The sequence below is a fragment of the Triticum aestivum genome, chromosome 6A, assembly GCF_018294505.1.
Source record: "Triticum aestivum cultivar Chinese Spring chromosome 6A, IWGSC CS RefSeq v2.1, whole genome shotgun sequence".
In the NCBI taxonomy this organism is placed as follows: Eukaryota; Viridiplantae; Streptophyta; class Magnoliopsida; order Poales; family Poaceae; genus Triticum; species Triticum aestivum.
In genome coordinates, this window is record NC_057809.1 from 103623326 (window position 1) to 103645537 (window position 22212).

Here is a 22212-nt window from a genome sequence, read left to right on the forward strand (position 1 = left end):
TACCTCGGATAACGGACTCACTCGGACATCGGGCCTGCATAGGATCTTCGATCCCCTGCCTGCCTAGTTTCCTCCTGCCCACAGAGGCGGGAGCACCAGTCCGCCAAGCCGCCGCACGCCGCTGTGCGGCCTTGAGCTGCTGAACCCCTTTGTGTGGTACGCTTTGATCTCATCTCCCTCGACCTGCCAAATCGCCCAAGCATAAAGCCATGCACAGGTGGTGTAACTAAATAATGTTGCGGCGTTTGGAAGTTCTTTTGCAGAAAGACTGGATACAAAAAGGGCTGTTCCACATTTCGACAAACACTTTCTGGGCAAAGACCGGCTGCCCTCTCCCACGCCACAGCAGACGCAGACCCCTGCTACTCCCGCAACCCCTCCACCTCAGCCTGCCATGCGCGCACAAAAGAATGTGCTCACGGTGATCAAGCAGTTCACGGAGCTCATCCAAAGGATTGGAACCATGACACAACCATGGTGCCCCAGGCACTATCATCGTCACACTAGAGACCAAGTGCCCCAAGGAGCTTGGCCACCACTGTCCTGTTTATGCATTGGGGGTGTTTGTCAGAATGCCTCTTCTCTAGTGTGACGATGATAGACTAATCCTTTGCCGATTAGGTTGGCTGGAGCCTGAAGTTTGAGAAACATGCTACCACACCAATTACCTGGAACCAATGCGCCCCCAAAGGCACTGCAAGCTTATACAACTCGTGACTTAAGTGTAGCTGGAGGATTCTGCTGCACTCTGCCCTGCACAATTGAGGTGGACGTACGAAGACATCCATCTTGTTGCTGTAAGTGATCAAAAGATGAGAAGTGTCGTTACATTGCACGTTTCAGTGATTGAACTGGTAGATTTTTGGATGCGTTTCAAGAAGATTTGGCATACTTTAGTTGCATTATGAAATTGTTACTCATCCATTCCTAGAACTACGATTCTGGTCTAACTAATATTTAGGTTGCATATGATTTTCATCTACCAATCCGTCCACCCTCATCCATCAATCTGCCTGTTCGTCGCGCAGTGCTCAGTGGAGGCACTTCAGCACGAGCTGACCTCAGAAATAGTAGTGCCAAGTCAAAAAAAGAAAGAAAAAGAAATAGTAGTGCCTGTAGTTATCAAATCAGTTCCAGTGATCAATGAAAAAGAGGATAAATGTGTGCTGTCTGTTTGCCGGAACCATCAGCAACCAGGATTTCTGGGCTGCTCTGCCTTGTGATGACTGGGAAGGCTTTGCCTTACCCAGATTTGGATGCCCCCAGCTGAAAGCATAAAGGGCGTGAATCCCCCTAATCAACTAGGGTGGCCATGCCACACACCTTTGACCTTCCTCCATCGCGTCTTGGTCCAGCTCACCAAACCCATCGTGTTTGGGGCGAAGTGAAAACATTTGAAAGATACACCTACAACAACTGGAAAGGAATTGAAGAGGGAAAACATCAAAACAATATCAAGCAACACAAGAAAGCAATTCAAACCCATATGATTTTTTCTTACGCTGGTTATTTGATTCGTAGGATTGTAATAACAAAGATATTCCCCGCAAAAAAAAAAAACAAAGATATTAAAGATTCTTGGTGCATCTACTAGATGCTATTGTTTTGTTTAAGAAAATGGACGTAGCTGTCATCAGATAAGTTGTAAAAAGTTCAGACCAACTCTAGTCAAACCCAATGTAACCCAACTATATATCTGATGTGTGATAGCTTCAGCACTGTCTTTTCTGTATACACGAGTTGCACTTATTGACCATGCAATGACCACTTACAGCTGATAGCTATTTTAAACTTAAATTGCACCTATTCCATCAGACATGATAATCTAAATTGCGAGAAAATGCATACAATGTTCAGTAAGCACCGCTTCACGTTCCTCCACGTGCTCTTCTCCAAATCATGTATGTGCATCGACCCTGACATCAATGACGGGATGTGAATTGTAGAATGGTAGAAGAAAAGGTCAGATTAAGTATGAACACACCAATTCATGCTTCGGAGTCAGACTCATGAACAAATTATAGTGGACACGCAATAGTAACTAATCCTTCACCTGAATTCTTTTTTCACCACGATGACCAAAACAGTTCAGACAAAACCGAGACCAGAGCAGGTTATTCCTTTCCTCTCTTGCTCCTTCATCAGAAACTAGTACTTCATCCTGGCAGATCAAAGCTTAAGCCTTTGGTTTCCAAGCTAATTTCTCAAGAACCATGCAGCTACCCAGTCACTCACACAAGAACCGATTCCTCATACCATTCTTTGGTTTGACTGTTGTGCTACTAGTCTCCTTGGCTCCTCCCACCAGTTCCTGCACGGAGCAGGAGAAGAGCTCCCTTATCAAGTTCCTTTCTGGGCTCTGGAAAGATGGCGGCCTCACGGTGTCATGGCGGAGCGACACAGACTGCTGCAGCTGGGAGGGGATTACCTGCAGCCTCAATAGAGCGGTCACTGATGTTTCACTGGCTTCTCAAGGTCTTGAGGGGTCCATCTCGCCGTTCCTTGGCAACCTCACCAGCCTGTTACGTCTCAACCTATCGCGCAACTCGCTGTCTGGTGGCTTGCCACTGGAATTGGTGTCATCCAGCAGCATCATTGTCCTTGATGTCAGTTTCAACCGCTTGACAGGAGGCCTGCACAAACTGCCATCTTCAACCCCTGCCCGGCCTCTGCAGGTACTGAATATCTCGAGTAACTTACTTACTGGGCCATTTCCATCCACCATATGGAAGACAATGAATAATCTGATAGCACTCAACGCCAGCAATAACAGGTTTACTGGGGCGATACCAACTTATTTCTGCAATGGCTCACCATCCTTAGTTGTGCTTGAGCTCAGTTTCAACAAACTCAGTGGCAGCATTCCCCCAGGGCTTGGTGGTTGCTCCATGCTGACAGTGCTCAGAGGTGGCTACAACAATCTCAGTGGAACACTCCCAGATGAACTCTCCAATGCGACCTCATTGGAATGCCTCTCTTTTCCTAACAATTATTTACAGGGTGTTCTTGATAGTGCATGCATATTCAGCCTCAGAAATCTCCGAACCATTGATCTTGGAGGGAACTACTTTAATGGCAGGATTCCAGATTCTGTAGGTCAGCTCAAGAGGTTGGAGAAGTTCCAACTGGGCCACAACAACCTGTCATGAGAGCTGCCACCAACACTGAGCAACTGAAAAAATCTCATAAGAATTGACCTTAGGAGCAACTACTTCAGCGGAGAACTTACCAAGGTCAATTTCTCCAACCTATCCAGTCTAAAAACTTTAGATCTTTGGTTAAACAACTTCACTGGTGTAGTTCCAGAAAGCATCTACTCATGCAGCAATTTGACCGCGCTGCGGCTAGCAGCAAACAATTTCCTTGGAGAACTCTCACCGAGAATAGGCAACCTGAAGTATCTCTACTTCTTGTCACTTGGCAAAAATAATTTCACAAACATCAGAAATGCATTTCAGATCCTTAATAGCAGCAAGAAACTTAGCACCCTGCTTATTGGGAGCAACTTCAGAGGAGAGCTCATGCCACAGGATGACAGAATTGATGGCTTTGAGAATCTTCAGGTTTTGGACATGGATGGTTGCCAATTATCTGGAAAAATACCTCTATGGATATCAAGGGTCACGAATTTGGAGATGTTAATTTTAAGAAGCAATCAACTCATTGGACTAATACCAGGCTGGATCAACTCCCTAAACCATCTCTCCTTTATGGATGTGTCAAACAACAACCTTATAGGAGAAATTCCATGGAGATGGCTCCTTTCTCTTCTCTCCCTTCGTCCCCCCGCTCCCCGCTCCCCTCCTCCTCCCCTGCCCTTGCCGCTGCCCATGCCCCCTCCCCCCGGTCTTCTGCGGGTCGGGTTGGCTCTCCTTGCTCTTCTACGCCGGCGCCCTTCCCTGGTTCGCGTTTTTGGGCGCTGGGCGACTCGGTGGAGTCGGATGATGATTCGGAGGTGTGCGCTCCCTCGATGGTGGTGCCGGTGGTGCCGTCCGTGCCTGCGGCGGGCCGCGCCCGAAAGTTTGCTCCGGGTGGCCGGGGCCAGCCGGTGTCGTTTCCCTCTGGGTCGTCGGGGTGGTGGTGCGTTGGTCGGGGTGGTGGTGCGTTGGTCGGCGCCGGCGGCGGGCGGGTCGGGGCCCGGCTCCTTCCCCTGATCTTGGTCTCCTCGGTCCTTCCCCGTCCGCTGTGATGTTAGGTTTGGTTGATGTGGCGTCTCCGGTCGCTGGTCCTGTTCGCCCTCCTCCTCTCCGGCCAGGGCCGGTGACGGTGGCGGCGGTCGCGCCGGCTGGTGCGGGGGCGGTTGGTGGCCAAACCCTAGATCCGGTTTGCCCTGCGGTCGAGGTGGGCCTGGCGGCGCCTGGTCCGACTCGGGCTGGGCCGTCCGGGCCCCCGGTTCTGTCGTCCCTCGAGTCTTCCCCCCTCCCGTCTGTGGGCCCGGGGCAGCTGGTTGTGGCCACTGCTTCGCGTCCGTCCCCCTCCCGGGCCTGCGGCCCCGTTTCGGCCCATTCGGCCCTCTCTGGCCTGGCCTGTTGTGGCTATTTATGGGTGCGCCGCGGTGCCTCTCCCCCCTTCCTAGGGTTTCCTGCTTCCGCCGCCGATATCCGCAGGGCACATCGCCCTATCCGCCACTTCTCTAGATCCGCTTCCTCCCCACCCCTCTCCTCCTCTCCTTCGCTGAAGTGATCGCCATGGACAAGTCTAGGGGCTCCTCCTCCGAGGCCCTTTCGGGTAGCAAGCGGGCCCGTGAAGCTTCGTCGGGCGATGGTGTTGATCTTGCCTATGAGGCGGAGCTGCGGTCGAAGCTCGAATCTGAGCGGGCGGTGCGCGTGCTGCCGGGCGAGCGGGAGGATTGGGAGGCGGGGCCAGAGTGTTCCGCCGCCAGATCTGGGGCGGCGCTCCCTGGATCTGGAGGTGCGTCGGGGTCGAGGCTGGATCCATGGTAGGCTGCTGCTGCTTCGGCTGGAGGTGGCTCCTCCTCGTCGGCGTCGAGTCCTGCTCCGGCCAGGGGCCCGGTCCCTCCGCCTCGGCCTCCCCCTCGCTCGTTTGTGGCGGGCGCTGCCTCTCGCTTGGGGTCGCGCTTCGGGCCTGGCTCTTCCTCTTCGCAGGCTGGGGACCAGTGTCCTCCTTCCTCAGCTTCGAGTGCCCCTTCTGCGCCCCGTGGCGATGGCATCCTGCCGCCGCCGCCTCCCCCTCCTCGACCGCATCCTGTTCCCTCGGGCCCTTCTTCGACCCTGACTTGTTTCGCTTGCCACCGCTCGAACCACTTCCAATCTAGATGCACTAACCCACCCTTCTGCCTCATTTGTCGCTCTGATGGTCATCTCACTGTGGACTGCCATAACCGTACCAAGAGCCCCCCCTTCATACAGTTTGGCTTGGATCTTCCCGGATGCTCATTCTTCGCTTTGGATGCTGATGTTCCTGTGGTGATGGCTGCGCCGTCCCTCTCTAACGCGGCCATCATCACGGTGTGTGGCCAGTTGATTTCTCCGCAGACCCTCTTGGATGGTTTGAAAATATGGGCGATGGTGGCTAGGACTGGCAGGTGCGCCAGCTTTCAGAGTATGAATTTGCAGTGGTTTTACCCTCCAAAGACTGTCTAAGGATGATCTCCTCGTGCACCAGTTTTACCCTCCCCCTGAACCAGCTTGTGGTATCTATCAAAGCGGCTACTTGTGGTGCCAAGGCGGTGGGCCCTCTCAGCAAGATTTGGGTGCTAGTTGACGACGTGCCAGTTGGGCTTCGATATGTGGAGTTCATGATGGCGTTTGGTAAGCTCATTGGCAAGCCCGTGGAAGTGGATTCGGAATCTTTGGGCAAGGTTGGCCCGGTTCGTCTCAGTGTTTGGTGCATCGACCCCGTCTGTGTTCATGGTTCTGTTGATGTCTTCCCTTCTCCTGAGGGTGTGCGACTTCGGGTTCGGGTGGAGGGTGCTGAACCCCGTGCTCCACCTCCGCCTCCCCCTTCCAAGCCTTCGGACCATGATGACATGCAGGGGGATGGTTCGGCTGGGGGGCATAACTCAAGTGGAGGGACTGATTCGCGTTTTACGCAATCTGAATGGGATAAGTTGGATTCGGATGAACGCGAGCTGCTTAAGGATAATGCCCCTGCTCCTAATCCTCAGAAGGAGGACTTGGCTTCCCATGGCGTTGTTGGTGGTAAGGGGACCCCCTTCTCTGGTGTCTGCTCCAATGTGCCTACTCGCCCGCAGTCTCCGTCCTTCTCTCGGATCGAGGACCTTCCCGCCTCCCCCATGCGCTCCACCGAGCCCTCAACTAAGAAGAAGAAGACTTCGGTCCGGAAATTCTCGGCTAAGAGTCGGGCCTCCTCTACTTCCAAGCTTTCGGCGGCGGGTCTGGCCCGTCGTCTGGACAAGGATCTGGGCTCCGCCTCGGGGTCTGGCCCCGGGCCAGCGTCGCCGGTCCGGTGCTCCCCTATGCTCCATTCTCCGGCGTCCACGGCGCGGAAGGGCCGGCGCGTGCGCGATTCTGGCGTTTCGGTGGCGGTGCGGGCGGAACGGCGTGCAGCGGCCAGGGACCTCCCTCCTACAGGTCCGTCTGCCCTCCCATCTCTTCCTGCCTCTCCTTTTCGCCTTGTTTTACCAGCTCTATCAGATGATCATCTGCTGCATATCATGCCTGATATTGGGGTGGCTTCTATACCGGGGATGGGCTCTCCCTCCCACCTTCTTTCTGTCATTAGGGCCAACGAGGCAGCCCAAGCTTCTATTGCTAAGGCCGTGGAGGCCGCGAAGGGTGCTGGCCCTGCTGGTGCTCAGGGCCGGGCCGGGGGGTTGGAGGCGACAAATGGTTGTGGCCAGTCGTCTGCCCCCCGGCCCTTGTTAAGGTTGGGCGTCCCAAGCGATCTAAGCCTTGTGTAGCCCCGTGCAGATTGAGTCTTCCTATTAAAAACCTTTCCTGCAAATGAGAGCTTTATTCTGGAATATTCGTGGTTTCGGTGCTAGGGGGCGCAGTGACCAGATTCATGACTTGGTTTGTGGTGAACATATTGACATTTTAGGGTTGGTCAAAACGTTTAAGGAATCCTTTTCCCCTTCTGAACTCTCTGCGATAGCTGGGATGGATAGGTTTGACTGGCACTCTCTCCCTGCTTCGGGCCATTCTGGGGGTATCTTGATCGGGTCCAAGCGGGACGTTTTTGATTTCATTGCTTTTGATCATGGTATCTTTTGGGCTAGTTGTGTGGTTCACCATCGTCAGTTGAACACTTTGTGGGAATTTATGGTGGTATACAGCCCTGTGAATCACACGCTTGCTCCTCTTTTTTTGGATGAACTTTTGATTAACATTGAAGCTTGTAATATTCCTCTTTTAATTGGGGGAGATTTCAATTTGTTACGTTCTCCGGCAGACAAGAACAATCCTAATTTCTCTTGGCCTCTTGCCAATGCTTTTAATGATTTCATTAGCAATTGTGCGCTTCTTGAGCTCCCTAGGGTGGAGGCGCGATTCACCTGGTCTAACCATCAATCCTCGCATGTCCGGTCGGTACTGGACAGGGTTTTTGTTTCTGATTAATGGGACTCGCTGTGTCCCCGCGCGTTGCTTAAGGCCAGGCCTGCGGTGGGCTCTGATCATGTTCCCCTGATCCTGGATGTCGGTATCCTTTCACTTGTCTCTCCCTCCCGTTTCCAGTTTGATGCGTCTTGGCTTGTTGTTGAGGGTTTTTGTGACATGATGCTTTCTAAGATTACTAATCTTCTAGCTTCCCCTCATCGTTCCTTTGGTCCCATGGATGATTGGCACAAGTTGTCTTATGAGCTGCGTAAATTCTTGAGGGGGTGGTCTCGGAATAGGGCGGCCGATCTGCATAGAGACAAAGAGTCCCTTGAATCTCAAATCCGGGATTTGGACCAATCTGCTGACACATCTAGGCTCTCCGCCTCTCAGTAGGCCACTCGCTACTCCCTGGAAGACGCTTTGATGGTGCTTCACCAGCAGTCAGAAATTTCCTGGCGCCAACGAGGTGCCCTCAACTGGACCTTGAAGGGTGATGCTATGACGGCATATTTCTTTGCGATCGCGAATGGCAGACGCCGCAGATGCTTCATTGACACTCTATTGATTGACGGCGTTAAAATTTTGGACCAGTCCCTCATCATGAATCACATTGTTAGCTTCTATTCCAATCTACTCGGCTCTAAGCCGGACCCTGGGTTTGGCCTCTGCTCTGACTTCTGGGACGAGGGGTCTAAGATCTCTCCGGGCGAAAATTCGGGCCTGATGGTCCCCTTATCTGACGATGAGATCTGGCAGGTGATCAGCTCGGCTAACCTGAACGCTGCTTCCGGCCCAGATGGTTTTTCTATCCCCTTCTTCAAAAAATTCTGGCAGCAGTTGCGGCCTCTCATTTGTAATATTATCCATGGGTTCTGGTTGGGTACGGTGGATATCTCTCGCCTTAATTACGCTGTCATTTCCCTTATTCCTAAAGTCAAGGGCGCGGACTTGATCTCGCAATTCAGGCCGATTGCCCTTATTAATAACTTCGCCGAGTTTCCAGCTAAAGGGCTAGCCACTCGCCTCTCCCCCATTGCCCATCGTACCATTAGTCCTTTTCAGTCGGCTTTCATTAAGGGTCGTTTCATTCTAGAAGGGGTTCTCTGCTTGCATGAAATCGTTCATGACCTTAAGATTCACAAGTCAAAAGCGGTGACTCTAAAATTAGACTTTGAGAAGGCATATGACTCGGTGAGTTGGCCTTTTTACGTAGAGTTTTATTGGTCAAAGGGTTTGAGGGGCCCCTTGTCCATAGAATTCTGCAGTTGGTCTCGGGAGGCCACACTGCCATCAATGTTAATGGTCAGGTTAGCAAATTCTTTGCCAATGGTAGGGGCCTGCGGCAAGGCGATCCTGCCTCTCCCATTTTATTTAATTTTGTTGCGGATGCTTTATCTCGCCTGCTTTCCAGGGCCGCCACCTGTGGGCCCATTACTCCGGTTTGTTCTAATCTTATTCCCCATGGTCTGACCCATCTCCAATACGCGGACGACACTATTATTATGGTCGAGTTGAATGAGGCCTGCCTTGCCCACCTCAAATTTATCTTATTATGCTTCGAGGCGATGTCGGGGCTTAAGATTAACTTCGCCAAGAGCGAAGTGGTTGTGACTGGTGTGGAAGAGTCGGAAGCCGCGCGAGTGGCCCACCTTCTTAACTGTAAGCTGGGCTCCTATCCGTTCAAGTACTTGGGTTTGCCTATTTCCCCGGATGTGCTTCATGCCAAAGATTTTGCCCCGGTAGTCACAAAGGTGGAGAACAGGGTCCTTCCCTGGCGGGGTAGATATAACTCGAATGCGGGTAAGGTGGCCCTAATTAATACTTGCCTCTCCTCCCTCCCCATGTACCTTATGGGCTTCTATCTCTTATCGGCTGGGACTCATGCTGGTTTTGATAAACACCGTGGGGCGTTCTACTGGAATGCAGGGGACAATCGTCGCAAATACCGCTTCGTCAAATGGAAATTGATGTGTAGGCCCAAAAACCTTGGGGGGTTAGGAATTCTTAATACTTCCATCATGAATCAATGCTTGTTGATTAAATGGTGGTGGAAGATTATGAGTGCTGAGGATCAACCCCTTTGGTTGTCGATCCTTAAGGCTAAATATTTTCCGTCTTCGAACCCGATGTTTGCTTTGCCGCGTGGTGGCTCTCAGTTTTGGAAGTCTCTGGTCAAAGTTAGACCTGTTTTCAATCTTTCGTTAAGTTTGTTGTTGGGGACGGATCCTCGATTAGGTTTTGGCTTGATTGGTGGTATTGAGATTCACCCCTCTCGGTGACCTTCCCTACCCTTTTCTCTTACTGCTCTGATCCTAATATTTCTATTGCGAAGCTTGCGTCCCAGGGGTGGAACCTGGCCTTTCGTCACTCTCTGTCGCCTGTAGAGCTTGAAGATTGGCAACGTCTTACTGCCCTCTTCCCTACGCTCTCGACGGTCAGGGATTCGGTGCTTTGGCCGCTTTCTGCCTCTGGACGTTTCTCTGTTAAGTCTCTCTATTCCAAGCTCGTTGGTGGCACGCCTACCAATCGTTTTTCCCAAATTTGGAAGGCCCGTATTCCCCCTAAGATTAAAATCTTCTTGTGGCAAGCTTTCCGAGGCCGGTTGCCCTCGGCTGACCAAATCCGTAAGAGAAATGGGCCGGGCTCCCAATTTTGCGCCCTTTGCGGTGATGTGGAAGACTCGAAACATATCTTTTTTCACTGTCACCTGGCTAAGCTTGTTTGGAGTTGCGTGCGGGACTGGCTTCGTGTCTCTTGGGCCCCTGCCTCCTTTGCCGAGCTGCGCAGCTTGGCTTCCAACCTCTCCGGTGTATCTAGGCGCATCTTTTGGGTGGGCTTGGGGGCTTTATGCTGGTCCCTGTGGACAACTAGGAACAAATTTACTATCGAGCATGTGTTTCCGGCTAAACCGGCTGACTGCTTATTTAAATTGTGTGCTTTCCTGTAGCAGTGGAAATCATTGACTAAGGTCGACGACCAAGAGGCGCTTTCTATGCTGATCTACAAAATCCGGACGACGGCGTCTCAGTTATGCAGACAAGAGCAGGATGCTTGATTGCTTCTTTTGGGCCGGATGCTTTAGCTTCAGTTGGACCTTTCTCTTCCGGCTTGCGTGTCGTGTACTGGCGAGGGAGCCATGTACCTGACTTTTTATCCTCCGTCGTCTCGCCCAGCGTTGGGGCTTGGGTGTGTTTGATACGTATCTGTGATGCTGTTGCTACCTTACCTTTTGGCTTTATTTATAAAGTCGGGAGTATGCCTTCTCTCTAAAAATTGGAGAAATTCCATTGACCTTGACGGAGATGCCAATGCTAAAATCAACTGAGAACTCAAGTCATTTGGGCCCAAGGGTCTTTGAGCTGCCTCTTTATATTGATCCATCACTTCAATACCTTGCAGATACATCTTTCCCACTAGTGTTGAATCTAAGCAACAACAACTTCACAGGTGTGATTCCCCCACAGATTGGTCAGTTGAAAGTTCTTGTTGCACTTGATTTCAGCTTCAACGAGCTATCAGGACAGATCCCAGGATCAGTACGCAATCTCACAAACCTGCAGGTCCTAGACTTGTCCAACAACAATCTCACAGGTGCAATCCCAGCTGCATTGAACAGCTTGCACTTCCTTGCAGCGTTTAATGTTTCTGGCAATGACTTAGAAGGCCCTATTCCATCTGGAGGACAGTTCAACACATTTGAGAGCTCTAGCTTTTATGGGAATACAAAACTCTGTGGGTCTATGCTCATTCACAAATGTGGTTCAGCAGAAGCACCTCCAGCCATTATTCTGTCAAAAAAACAAACTGATTACAAGGTGGCTTTCGTGACTGCCTTTAGTGCGTTCTTTGGTGTAGGGGTGTTGTATGATCAGACAGTCCTATCGAGGTATTTTGGCTAGTATTACTCCAATATACATATCTGTTTATTGCCAACTTAGATCATATTAGGCTGCTATCTAGGCTTAGCAGCATGTCCAGTGATGAATAAGCTTATGCTCTAGGTATGAGTCATAAACTCATAATTAGGTCTACAAGATATTCTAGGATCAAGGGTTATTCTACTTCTTGGAGATGTAAAAGTATGTAATATTGTGGGACGGTGTAAACTGAAGAAATATTATATTAATACAATGAGAAGTTGACATTCTCGACTCTGCTGTGACTCTTTTCAGAGCATAAAAATCATTGTAACTTTAATTCATTATTTCCTTTGCTTGCTGAGCATTGAGCAATACATAACACTGGCGTCATGCTACTTTTTTAGGTATAAGACCAGTACTACTACTAGTGCACCATAATCTGTGAAAATGTATGAAGCAGAGAACGTCCAATTTTGTAGCTGAGCGCATTTTGTGAGGAGTGCATCCCAAGGTTTTGTGTGCCCAGGACGCTAATCTGTAGCCGAAACTACTTCACGTACGACGGTTTACAATCCGATTGTCATACTACAAGTGATCCAACGACATCTTTAGCTACGCGCACGCGCCCCATTCTCAATTCAGACGATTCTTTCCACAGGAAGTTAAATTTCACCACGTACCTTGGGAGCGTGTGTCCACGGACCTGCTTCCCTAGCCTCCGTCCGCCAGCGCTACCCAATCCGATTGAGTTCTGGTCAAGTGCGTCCTACTCAGAAGGAACAGTGAGTGCCAGCCACTTCGAGTTCTCTCCAGATCATAACAGATATATTATAACCCACATGTAAAGTAATATTCTCATGTTCTTTGTCTTACAGACTGAACCACTCTACTCTGATCAACGACAGATGAACAAGTAGGAAGAAAGAGAGCCCGTATAATGTTACAGCGCAAAGGGCACAAGGCATCAGTATCAAGTTGATACTATCAACCGTCCACCAGGTCCATTAATCTATCTGGAGGAGGACAAACTCGAACATTGGTTCGCCAGCGCAAAGTGATGTAACCTCTATCATGATCAATGATGGACACTCCAACAACAGGAAATCAAATGAACTGCAGCTCCACATACTCAAGAGCATAAAAACAGCATCAACCTAAAAGAAATGGAAAGCAGTCCTTGCTCACACAAACAACTTTCAACCAATTAATCCAAGGCGAGGGAAAGGCAAGAGCACAGATGAAGCGAAGGGAATGATTGGTTCAACAGATTGGGACAATCTCAGTTTGTTCATCCATAGCAACACGTCTGTAAAAGAAGAACATCAATCGAACATACAGGAATTTTTCTACGTAAATTATTTAATTCCAAGGTAAATGCAGAATACAATTCAATACAAAATTCTGTCGCTCTATATTTTATAGAGAAATGTTCATTTTGAACATTTTGAAAAGATCACTATAGTTTTACTATGCTGTAAAAAGAAAACAACCTTTTGCGAAAACACCTTGTGGTGTTCAATCCTAGGATTCATCAATTCTAGAATGTCATAAATCAGAGAGGCCCTTGGCTGTGTTCATTGACCCTAAAAAGGTTCTGTTCACACAGTGCGTACTTTTTGGCTACCAGTTGCAGCTTGACATGTAGTATTACAAGAGTCGTTTCACATTGCTGTATAGGAGCAGAATATCAAGAAAAAACATAGTGCACATGATGGATACCTTAACTACTGATTACAACTAATCTTAACTACTGATTACAACTAATAAAATGGACACTGATTCTTGTTAAGTCGACAAATGATGAAACAATTATTATGGACTAGAATGAAATGCGACTGCTTCTCACTCAATCATTGAAAAAGAAAAGAACAACATATCATTTGTTTATTGTACACAATAAAGATTAGATGCCACAGAATTTCAACCTCCTGCTGATTCAGTTGCACCGGGTGGGTGTTATTATTTTGTGTAAGAAAAAAATGTAGCTGTCATCAGATAAGTTGTAAAAATGTTCAGCCTTGCTTTAAGTCAAACCCAACTAACCCCTGTTATATAGGTGATGTCGCTGTTGTGGGTAGGTGTGCATAGCTTAAAAATTATCCTTCTTATGTATTGCAGATAATACTAGGCAATAATGACACAGGACTGACTACACGGAATTAGGAAAGCTAGGGCAAGATTCTGGGGGAATCATGCAACCAAGCAAGCTTGCATGGCATGCATCCTGCCAATACGAGCGAAGGGGTGCCAGATGCCGAAAAGAACTAGGTTTGAGCAACATTAACAATCTAAGAAAGGCCATATGACGATAGCTACAACACATCATTCAATCAATCAACAGCACTTAGGTAGTGGCAGTGGATCTAGGAGACCAGGGTAGTGGCAATGCTCTTCCTTGATTCTTTGGCAAACTGCACACTCATGTAGAAAAGTTTCAATCTCCTGGCCTTGCGCCAATAAAATAGCTTTTTTACCCTTTGATAGGTAGCCACAATGCCTGAATGGCCTCCTATGGGACATCTTCTCTAAATCATGTAAGTGCGTCAACCCTGACATCGATGATGGAGTTTAATTGCAAAGCTGATAGGATAAGAGGTCAGACTAAGATTAACAAACCAGTTTGTGCTTGGAAGTCAGACTCGTGAATAAATTAGTGGATATGCAATCGCAGCTAATCTTTGACCAGATTTTCTTGTCATCGCGATGACCAGAAGGGATGAAATGAGACAGAGACCAGAGCAGGTTGCTCCTTTCCTCTCTTGCTCTTTCTTCAAGAGAAACTAGTACTTCATCCTGCCAGACCAAAGCTTACGCTTGTGGTCTACAGGCTAATTTCTAGTCGCTCACGTAGGTAGTGATTTCACATACCTTTCTTTGGGCTGACTATTGTGCTGCTAGTCTCCTTGGCAACAGCAGTCAATCCTAGACCCATTTCTTTTCCTTTTCTTGAGTGGGACCTGAAAGAGGATCAAACAAAACGGAGACATGAGCTGCCTGTTCCATTCCTCTCGTGATCTTCACCAGCCCATTGGTTCCCTTGCTAGCTTCTTCAGAAAGCCATGCGGTCACACCATTGCCCAAACAGCAGCAGATTTCCCTTGCCTTTTCTAGGATTGGCTCTCGTGCTGCTGATATCCTTGGCCCCTCCGACCAGCTCCTGCACGGAGCAGGAGAAGAGCTCCCTCCTCCAGCTCCTTGCTGGGTTCTCGCAGGACGGCGGCCTCGGGGCGTCATGGCGGAACGATACGGACTTCTGCACTTGGGAAGGGATCACCTGCAGCCCCAACAGGACGGTCAGTGATGTTTTGTTGGCCTCTCGAGGCCTCGAGGGGTCCATCTCACAGTTCATTGGAAATCTCACCGGCTTGTTGCGCATCAACCTGTCGTGCAACTCACTGTCCGGTGGCTTGCCGCTAGAATTGGTGTCATCCAGCAGCATCCTTGTCCTTGATGTCAGTTTCAACCGCCTGACAGGAGCACTGAGCGAGCTGCCATCTTTAACCCCTGCACGGCCTCTGCAGGTAGTGAACATCTCAAGCAACTTGTTTACAGGAAGGTTTCCATCCACAACATGGGAAGTGATGAAGAGCCTGGTCGCGCTCAATGCCAGCAACAATAGTTTTACTGGGCAGCTACCAACTACACTCTGTCTCAGCGCACCATCTTTTGTTGTGCTTGAACTCAGTTTTAACGAATTCAGTGGAAACATTCCTCCTGGACTCGGTAATTGCTCCATGCTGAAATTGCTCGGCGCTGGCTACAACAACCTCAGTGGGACTCTTCCAGACGAGGTCTTCAAAGTCACCTCATTAGAGCACCTCTCTTTACCTAACAATTGGTTAGAAGGAGCACTTGATGGCATCATCAAGCTCACAAATCTGGTCACCCTTGATCTTGGGGGCAACAAGCTCAGCGGCAATATTCCGGATTCCATAGGTCAGCTGAAGAGTTTGGAGGAGCTGCATTTGGAACAAAACCACATATCAGGGGAGCTGCCATCAGCTCTGAGCAATTGCACACATCTCACAACAATTAGCTTAAAGGGCAACCAATTCCATGGAGAACTTACCAAGGTCAACTTCTCAAACCTGCCCAATCTAAAAAAAATAGATCTTCTGCACAATAACTTCATCGGCAACATTCCAGAAAGCTTATACTCGTGCAGCAATCTGACTGCACTACGGCTCTCGGGCAATCATTTACATGGCCAATTGTCAGAAAAGATAGGCAATCTGAAGTCTCTCTCGTTTCTATCAGTTGCTAACCTCTCCCTTACGAACATCACAAGAACACTTCAGATCCTTGGGAGATCCAGGAGCCTGACCAACCTTTTTATTGGGTCTAACTTCCTGCATGAGGCCATACCAGAGGATGACAGCATTGATGGTTTTGAAAATCTTCATGTTCTTTCTATGAGTGATTGTTCATTGTCTGGAACAATACCTGGTTGGTTATCCAAGCTCACACATTTAAGGATGCTATTTTTGCAAAGCAATCAACTAACTGGACCAATACCTGAATGGACCAGCAGCCTGAACTTGCTCTTCTATTTAGACATATCAAACAACAGCTTCATAGGTGAAATTTCAACTGCCTTAATGGAGATGCCAATGCTAAAATCAGACAGGACTGCGCCAAAGGTCTTCTTTGAACTGCCTGTTTATCTTTTCAGTCCATTTATCCAATACCTCAAACCTGGTGCTTTTCCTAAAGTGCTTAATCTAGCCATCAATAATTTCACTGGTGCGATCCCGGAGGAGATCGGTCAGTTAAGAGCACTCGTCGCACTCAATTTAAGCTCCAACAAATTATCAGGAGAGATCCCTCAAGAGATCTGCAACCTCAGGAACCTGCAGGTGCTCGACTTGTCTGTTAATCATCTTACTGGTATAATTCCAGCTGCACTGAACAATCTGAACATCCTTTCTGAGTTCGACATTACTAACAATGACCTAGAAGGCCCTATTCCAACCGGAGGGCAGCTTAGCACGTTTCCAGATTCTAGCTTTGATGGAAACCCAAAATTGTGTGGTCCTGTGATTGCAAACCCTTGCGGTTCAGCCGTAGCAGATCCAGAGCTCACCAACTCCAGAGAACAGATCAGCACTAATGCCATCTTTGCGATTGCCTTTGGTGCTTTCTTTGGAGTAGGAGTCCTATATGATCAGATGGTCCTAACCAGATATTTTGGCTAGAACCTTGCAACTGTTATCAGTTTATCATCGCCCAAACCATGACGTGATCTCAAGTGGTTCTCAGTTCAGGAAGACCAATTCAGTGGCTGCAGACCCAGCAAGAACAATATCCCTTGTAAACCTGCTATCTTGAGTTAGTGATGTTCATCGTTGTACTCCATGTAACAGAAACATGATTAACGAGTGAACAACATCAACAGTGTGTCAGCACATTATTATTGTGGAACGTCTAACTATTTGGTCAGTATTTACTTTGATACATACGCATACAGTGATGAATGTTTCTCTTGGAGAAAGTTGACTAGAGGAGGACACATAATAAGCAAAATCGCCAAAGCACACATAAGCAATCTGCAGTCTGGTACACTCAAATCTGTAACTATTTGCAGTCTAGCAATCTGTAACTCCAAGTCTCCAACCCAGGATCGCAAGTATCCACAGAAAACAACACTGGCGCTGAGAGAAAATTCAGAAATGTCAACAAAGCTAGCACTACAATGTGGCACGAATTAAGCACCTGCTCCGTGGTTTCTACAATATACCTCGGCAAAGGGCTCACGTCACGTTCGGCCTTGGTCGAATCTCCGGTCCCCTGCCTGCCTGGCCTCCTCAGACCAGCTGAGGCGGGAGGCGAACCGCCGCACGCCGCCGTAAAGGGTCGCCGCGTGGACGGATTTGAACTTAAAACGAGACTAGCGAACAATTAAACATCAACCAGGCGCCCAAGTATTATTTTTTTCCTCAGACTTCCTTTTTTCAGATATATACCTTCTGAGTGCGCGACACTGGACCTGTTTCCTAGCCTCCGGTGTCCGTCCTCCAGCGAGCTTAGCGAACTCGGAGCAGCCGGCCCACCGCCACGCGGGGTCGCCGGGAGTCGCCGCATCCCCCTCGCCAGAGTGCTCCGGGAGGGGGAGGCTTGGTTCGATTTCTGCCTGGCCACTGGCCACCAGAAGTGGGAGTGCGGCGGTGCGGCCACCCTCGGGACGCCGGCGCACTGAGTTGGGCAGGACTCGACGTTGGGCCGTATGGGGGGCAGTATCTGGGTTGGCTTACAGATAACAGTTTGGGCTGGCTTCATCTTGGGCTTCAAATTGGGTGGGCTTAGAGATGCTTCAATGCCTAAAAAAGAGATAAAATTGTACCTGCTCCTTTTTTTGTGGGAAAGGAACTTTTTTTGTGGGTATTGCCAAGCCAGCATAAAAATATCCAGCCATTATATGTACGATGTTGTAGGAGTGTGACTAACAACATTTGCATGGCAACTTATCTTAGCTAAGCTTATTATTGCACATATTCCTTCTGGTTGTCCACAAATGATCAATTCTGATTTCTAAAAAAAATGATCAGTTTCTGAAAAGTTTTTTTCCTACCAAAAAAAAAACTTCTTACAAGCTTTGCAAATGTAGTAGTGTTTTGAGTATACACATACTAATTCTTTTATTTTAATTTTAAACTAATGAAGTGGGTTCCAAGATATGACACAAGTGGGCATTTACACGCAATGATATACACCCCTATAAATATTAAGTGTAGAATGATATATACCCCAAGTGTATTTACGATTGGTTGCCTTGTATTTAGCCGAGCCGAGCTAGAGAGAAGTTGGTATGAACTTTTGCTCGTCCAACTAAAGCTAGTTGCACTGTTGTATGAACTTCTGCAAGTTGACCTAAACTAACTCAATTGTACATATCTTAACCTAGGGACCAAATATGTGCATGTAGAAGTAAAAATAATAATCTAGAATTTCAGTTGATGTCTTGTGTTTCCAGCAAGTGGTTTAGCTGAGAGATTGACAACTCTAGCTAGTATCAAAAAATGACAACTCTCGCAATAGATATTGGCAAAGCATGACACTCTCAAGTGAGCTACTCAACTATGCTCAATCCAAATGTGAACAATAAAGAACACTGGAGTACGTAAACACTGGTTATCACAAAACTTGATTCTGAACTAGTACAACACTATAGGCAACATGCTTCCCTTTTAACTCTTACCTACTACCTAGAAAAAGAACACATGCCCACCAAAATTTACATTTTTTTCAGTAACCTTTTAGAAGTTATACTGATAGGTGTTCTGGTCGGTAAGTAATACTGTATTAAATATAATAAATTCAGCAGCGGTCAATTGAGGTTGAGAGAATAAGCTAAATACCTTATTCCATGTGCAAAGGGTTCATCTCTCTACTCGAGATCTGCTTTCCCCATCGGAAGTTCATCTTCAGCCGTTTGGTCGTTTTGGGTTATGTTTGATGAGATCATAATCTTCAAAGAAAACAACATGACATGTCACAGGGGATTTGGAACTAGATGTCTGATACACATATTAATTATTATATTTGTCTAAATGGGTTGGCCCACAGGTTAAAGGTCATACATGCATCTAACCATGCATTAACCTTTCTGAGGTCCATAAACCAAAAGAAGAGGTACACCTCTTTGTCTAACCCACAAGATTTGCTTTTCTTTAGTGTGGTGGGATGTATGAGGGAGACCATGTCACCGAAAAACGCTTTGACTTTTTTTTTCGAAGACCCTACCTCTTTTTTTATAGGGAGCGGGAACCCTACATCTTTGTCTAACCCACACTATTTGAACCTCAGTCTTGCTGCTTAATTGCTAAAGGCTTACTCTTACTTGTTGGAACCACTATACTTGCGACCATGTCAAAGGCGATCTACTATGCTCACAGACACATATCCATCAACTGACAGTTTGAGGGGTCCGGCTATAGATGCTCTAAGCGTTCATAGACACATGCCCATCAGCTTACGATCTTCTCCTTCCAAGTGAGGAACTGTGACTCTGTGAGGTGGACTTTTTGTACAAAGCAATAAGAATTTGAGGTGGGCTTTTTGTACAAAGCAATAAGAATTCGAGACCCCCACAAAGTCGTAAAGTGGTACGCGTGCAGTTGCAATCTTCAAAGTCTGTTGTCATGCTTCTGTACGTCATAATAAACAGAATAATTTGTAAGAGAAGATTGCATCTGAAGTAGGAGCAAACCTTAATAGCATCCACGCTAGATTTAATATGAAATGTTATTACCCACATGTACAATGATCCATGACATATATGCACTCCCATTGAAATACAATGACACTCTACTTGACACCAAATATTATAGCCACTCAACTACCAGCGAGACACCGGTAGTCAACACTCGACTTAACACGGCATATTATTAGCAACTCGGAAAAAAAATTAGGTGGCATCAAAATGACATCAACAAAAATTTCAAACAGAAATATTCAACAAAACTGACAGAATCCGAATGGACAGCTCTTGTTTTTTTATTTAGGAAATGGTAGTTTAGCATGCTTTCAGAATGGACAGTTTCAGGAAACTGTCAAACAAAAATATTCAAAATGGGCAGTTCCACCACAACACCATGCAGCAACTATTTTTCATATAGCAGGTACACCAAGAAATTTCACATGCCTTCACTTGGCTTGGCTCTCGTGCTGCTGGTCTCTTTGGTCTCTCCGACCAGCTCCTGCACCGAGCAGGAGAAGAGCTCCCTTCTCCAGCTCCTCGCCGGGCTCTCGCAGGACGGCGGCCTCACGACGTCGTGGCAGCACGACACCGACTGCTGCACATGGGAAGGGATCACCTGCAACCAAGATAGGAAGGTCACTGATGTTTCGTTGGCTTCTCGAGGCCTCGAGGGGCCCATCTCGCTGTTCCTTGGCAACCTCACCGGACTTTTGCGCCTCAACCTTTCCCGGAACTTGCTGTCTGGTGGCTTGCCACTGGAATTAGTGTCATCCAGCAGCATCCTTGTTCTTGACATCAGCTTCAACCGCCTCACAGGAGGCCTGAGCGAGCTGCCATCTTCAACCCCTGCGCGGCCTCTGCAGGTACTCAACATCTCAAGCAACTGGGTTACAGGCATATTACCAATCACAACATGGGAGGTGATGAAGAGCCTGGTCATTCTTAATGCTAGTTCCAACAGATTTACTGGTCAGATACCAACTACACAATGTGTTAGCGCGCCATCTTTTGTTGTGCTTGAGCTCAGTTTCAACCAACTCAGTGGGAACATCCCTCCAGGACTCAGTAATTGCTCGGTGCTGAAATTGATTGGTGTTGGCTACAACAACCTCAATGGCACGCTTCCAAATGAACTCTTCAACGTAACCACGTTAGAGCACCTCTCGTTGCCTAACAATAGGTTAGAAGGAGCTCTCGATGGCATTAGCAAGCTCACAAATCTGGTCACCCTTGATCTTGGCGGGAATGAGCTCAGCGGCAATATTCCAGAGTCTATAGGTGATCTGAAGAGATTGGAGAAGCTGCATTTGGAACACAACAACATGTCAGGGGAGCTGCCAGCAGCTCTAGGCAACTGCACAAATCTTGTAACAATTGACCTCAAGGCAAACCAATTTAGCGGAGAACTTACCAAGGTCAACTTCGTAAGCCTGTCCAATCTAAAAAAACTAGATCTTCTTTCCAATAACATCACCGGCACAGTTCCAGAAAGCATATACTCCTGCAGCAAGCTGACGGCACTACGGCTATCTTACAATCCTTTCCATGGTCAATTGTCAGAAAAAATAGGCAATCTGAAGTCCCTCTTATTCCTATCACTTGCTAATAACTCTCTTACAAATATCACAAGAACACTTCAGATGCTTAGCAGTTCCAGGAGCCTCACCACCCTTTATATTGGGTGCAACTTCCTGCATGAGACCATGCCAGAGGATGTCAGCATTGATGGTTTTCAGAATCTCCAGGTTCTTTCTATAAATCATTGTTCATTGTGTGGAAAAATACCTGATTGGCTATCAAAGCTACCGAATTTGGGGATGCTATTTTTGCAAGGCAATCAACTAACTGGACCGATACCTGAATGGATCAGCAGCCTAAATTTTCTCTTCTCTCTAGATATATCAAACAACAGCCTTACAGGGGAAATTCCAAGGTTCTTAATGGAGATGCCAATGCTAGAATGAGATAATACTGCACCAAAGGTATTCTTTGAGCTGCCTGTTTGGAACAAGAACCAATTTCTGCAATACCTCACGCCCAGTGCTTTTCCTAAAGAGCTTAATCTAGCCATGAATAATTTCACTGGTATGATTCCGGCGGAGATCGGTAGGTTACAAGGACTATTTTCACTTAACTTGAGCTCCAACAGATTATCTGGAGAGATACCAGAACAGATCTGCAATCTCACGAACCTGCAGATGCTCGACTTGTCTGGTAATCATCTCACTGGTAAGATTCCAGCTGCATTGAACAATCTGCACTTCCTTTCCAGATTCAACATTTCTAATAATGACCTAGAAGGCCCTATTCCAAACATGGGCCAGTTCAGCACGTTTCCGGATTCTAGCTTTGGTGGAAACCCAAAACTGTGTGGCCCTATGGTTGCAAACCATTGTGGTTCGGCAGAAGCAAGTCCAGTTTCCATTGACCCTATAAAACAGATTGGTAGTGAGGCCATCATCTTTATGACCTCCTTCGGTGTTTTCTTTGGAGTAGGAGTCCTATATGATCAGAAAGTCTTAGCTAGACATTTTGGCTGAAACCATGTAACCGTTATCACCGTTAACAAATGGTTAATATTTGTAAATATTGAGTATAGAATATAAGAACATTTGACTCTGCAGTCCAGTAA

The 22212-nt window shown here is 47.6% G+C and overlaps 1 long non-coding RNA gene and 2 pseudogenes across 1 annotated transcript; 2 read left to right on the plus strand and 1 right to left on the minus strand.

Annotated features, from left to right (window-relative positions):
* Positions 1-1094: 1094 nt before the first annotated feature.
* On the minus strand, positions 1095-17546 carry LOC123132325 (uncharacterized). The gene is made up of 2 exons (XR_006464638.1): positions 17347-17546; positions 1095-1416 (listed from the first exon to the last, which is right to left on the minus strand). It is a non-coding gene; the product is annotated as an uncharacterized lncRNA (long non-coding RNA).
* LOC123132323 (receptor-like protein 2) lies at positions 2139-11422 on the plus strand (annotated as a pseudogene).
* Positions 14196-22120, plus strand: LOC123132324 (receptor-like protein 3; annotated as a pseudogene).
* The last annotated feature ends 92 nt before the right edge of the window (positions 22121-22212 follow it).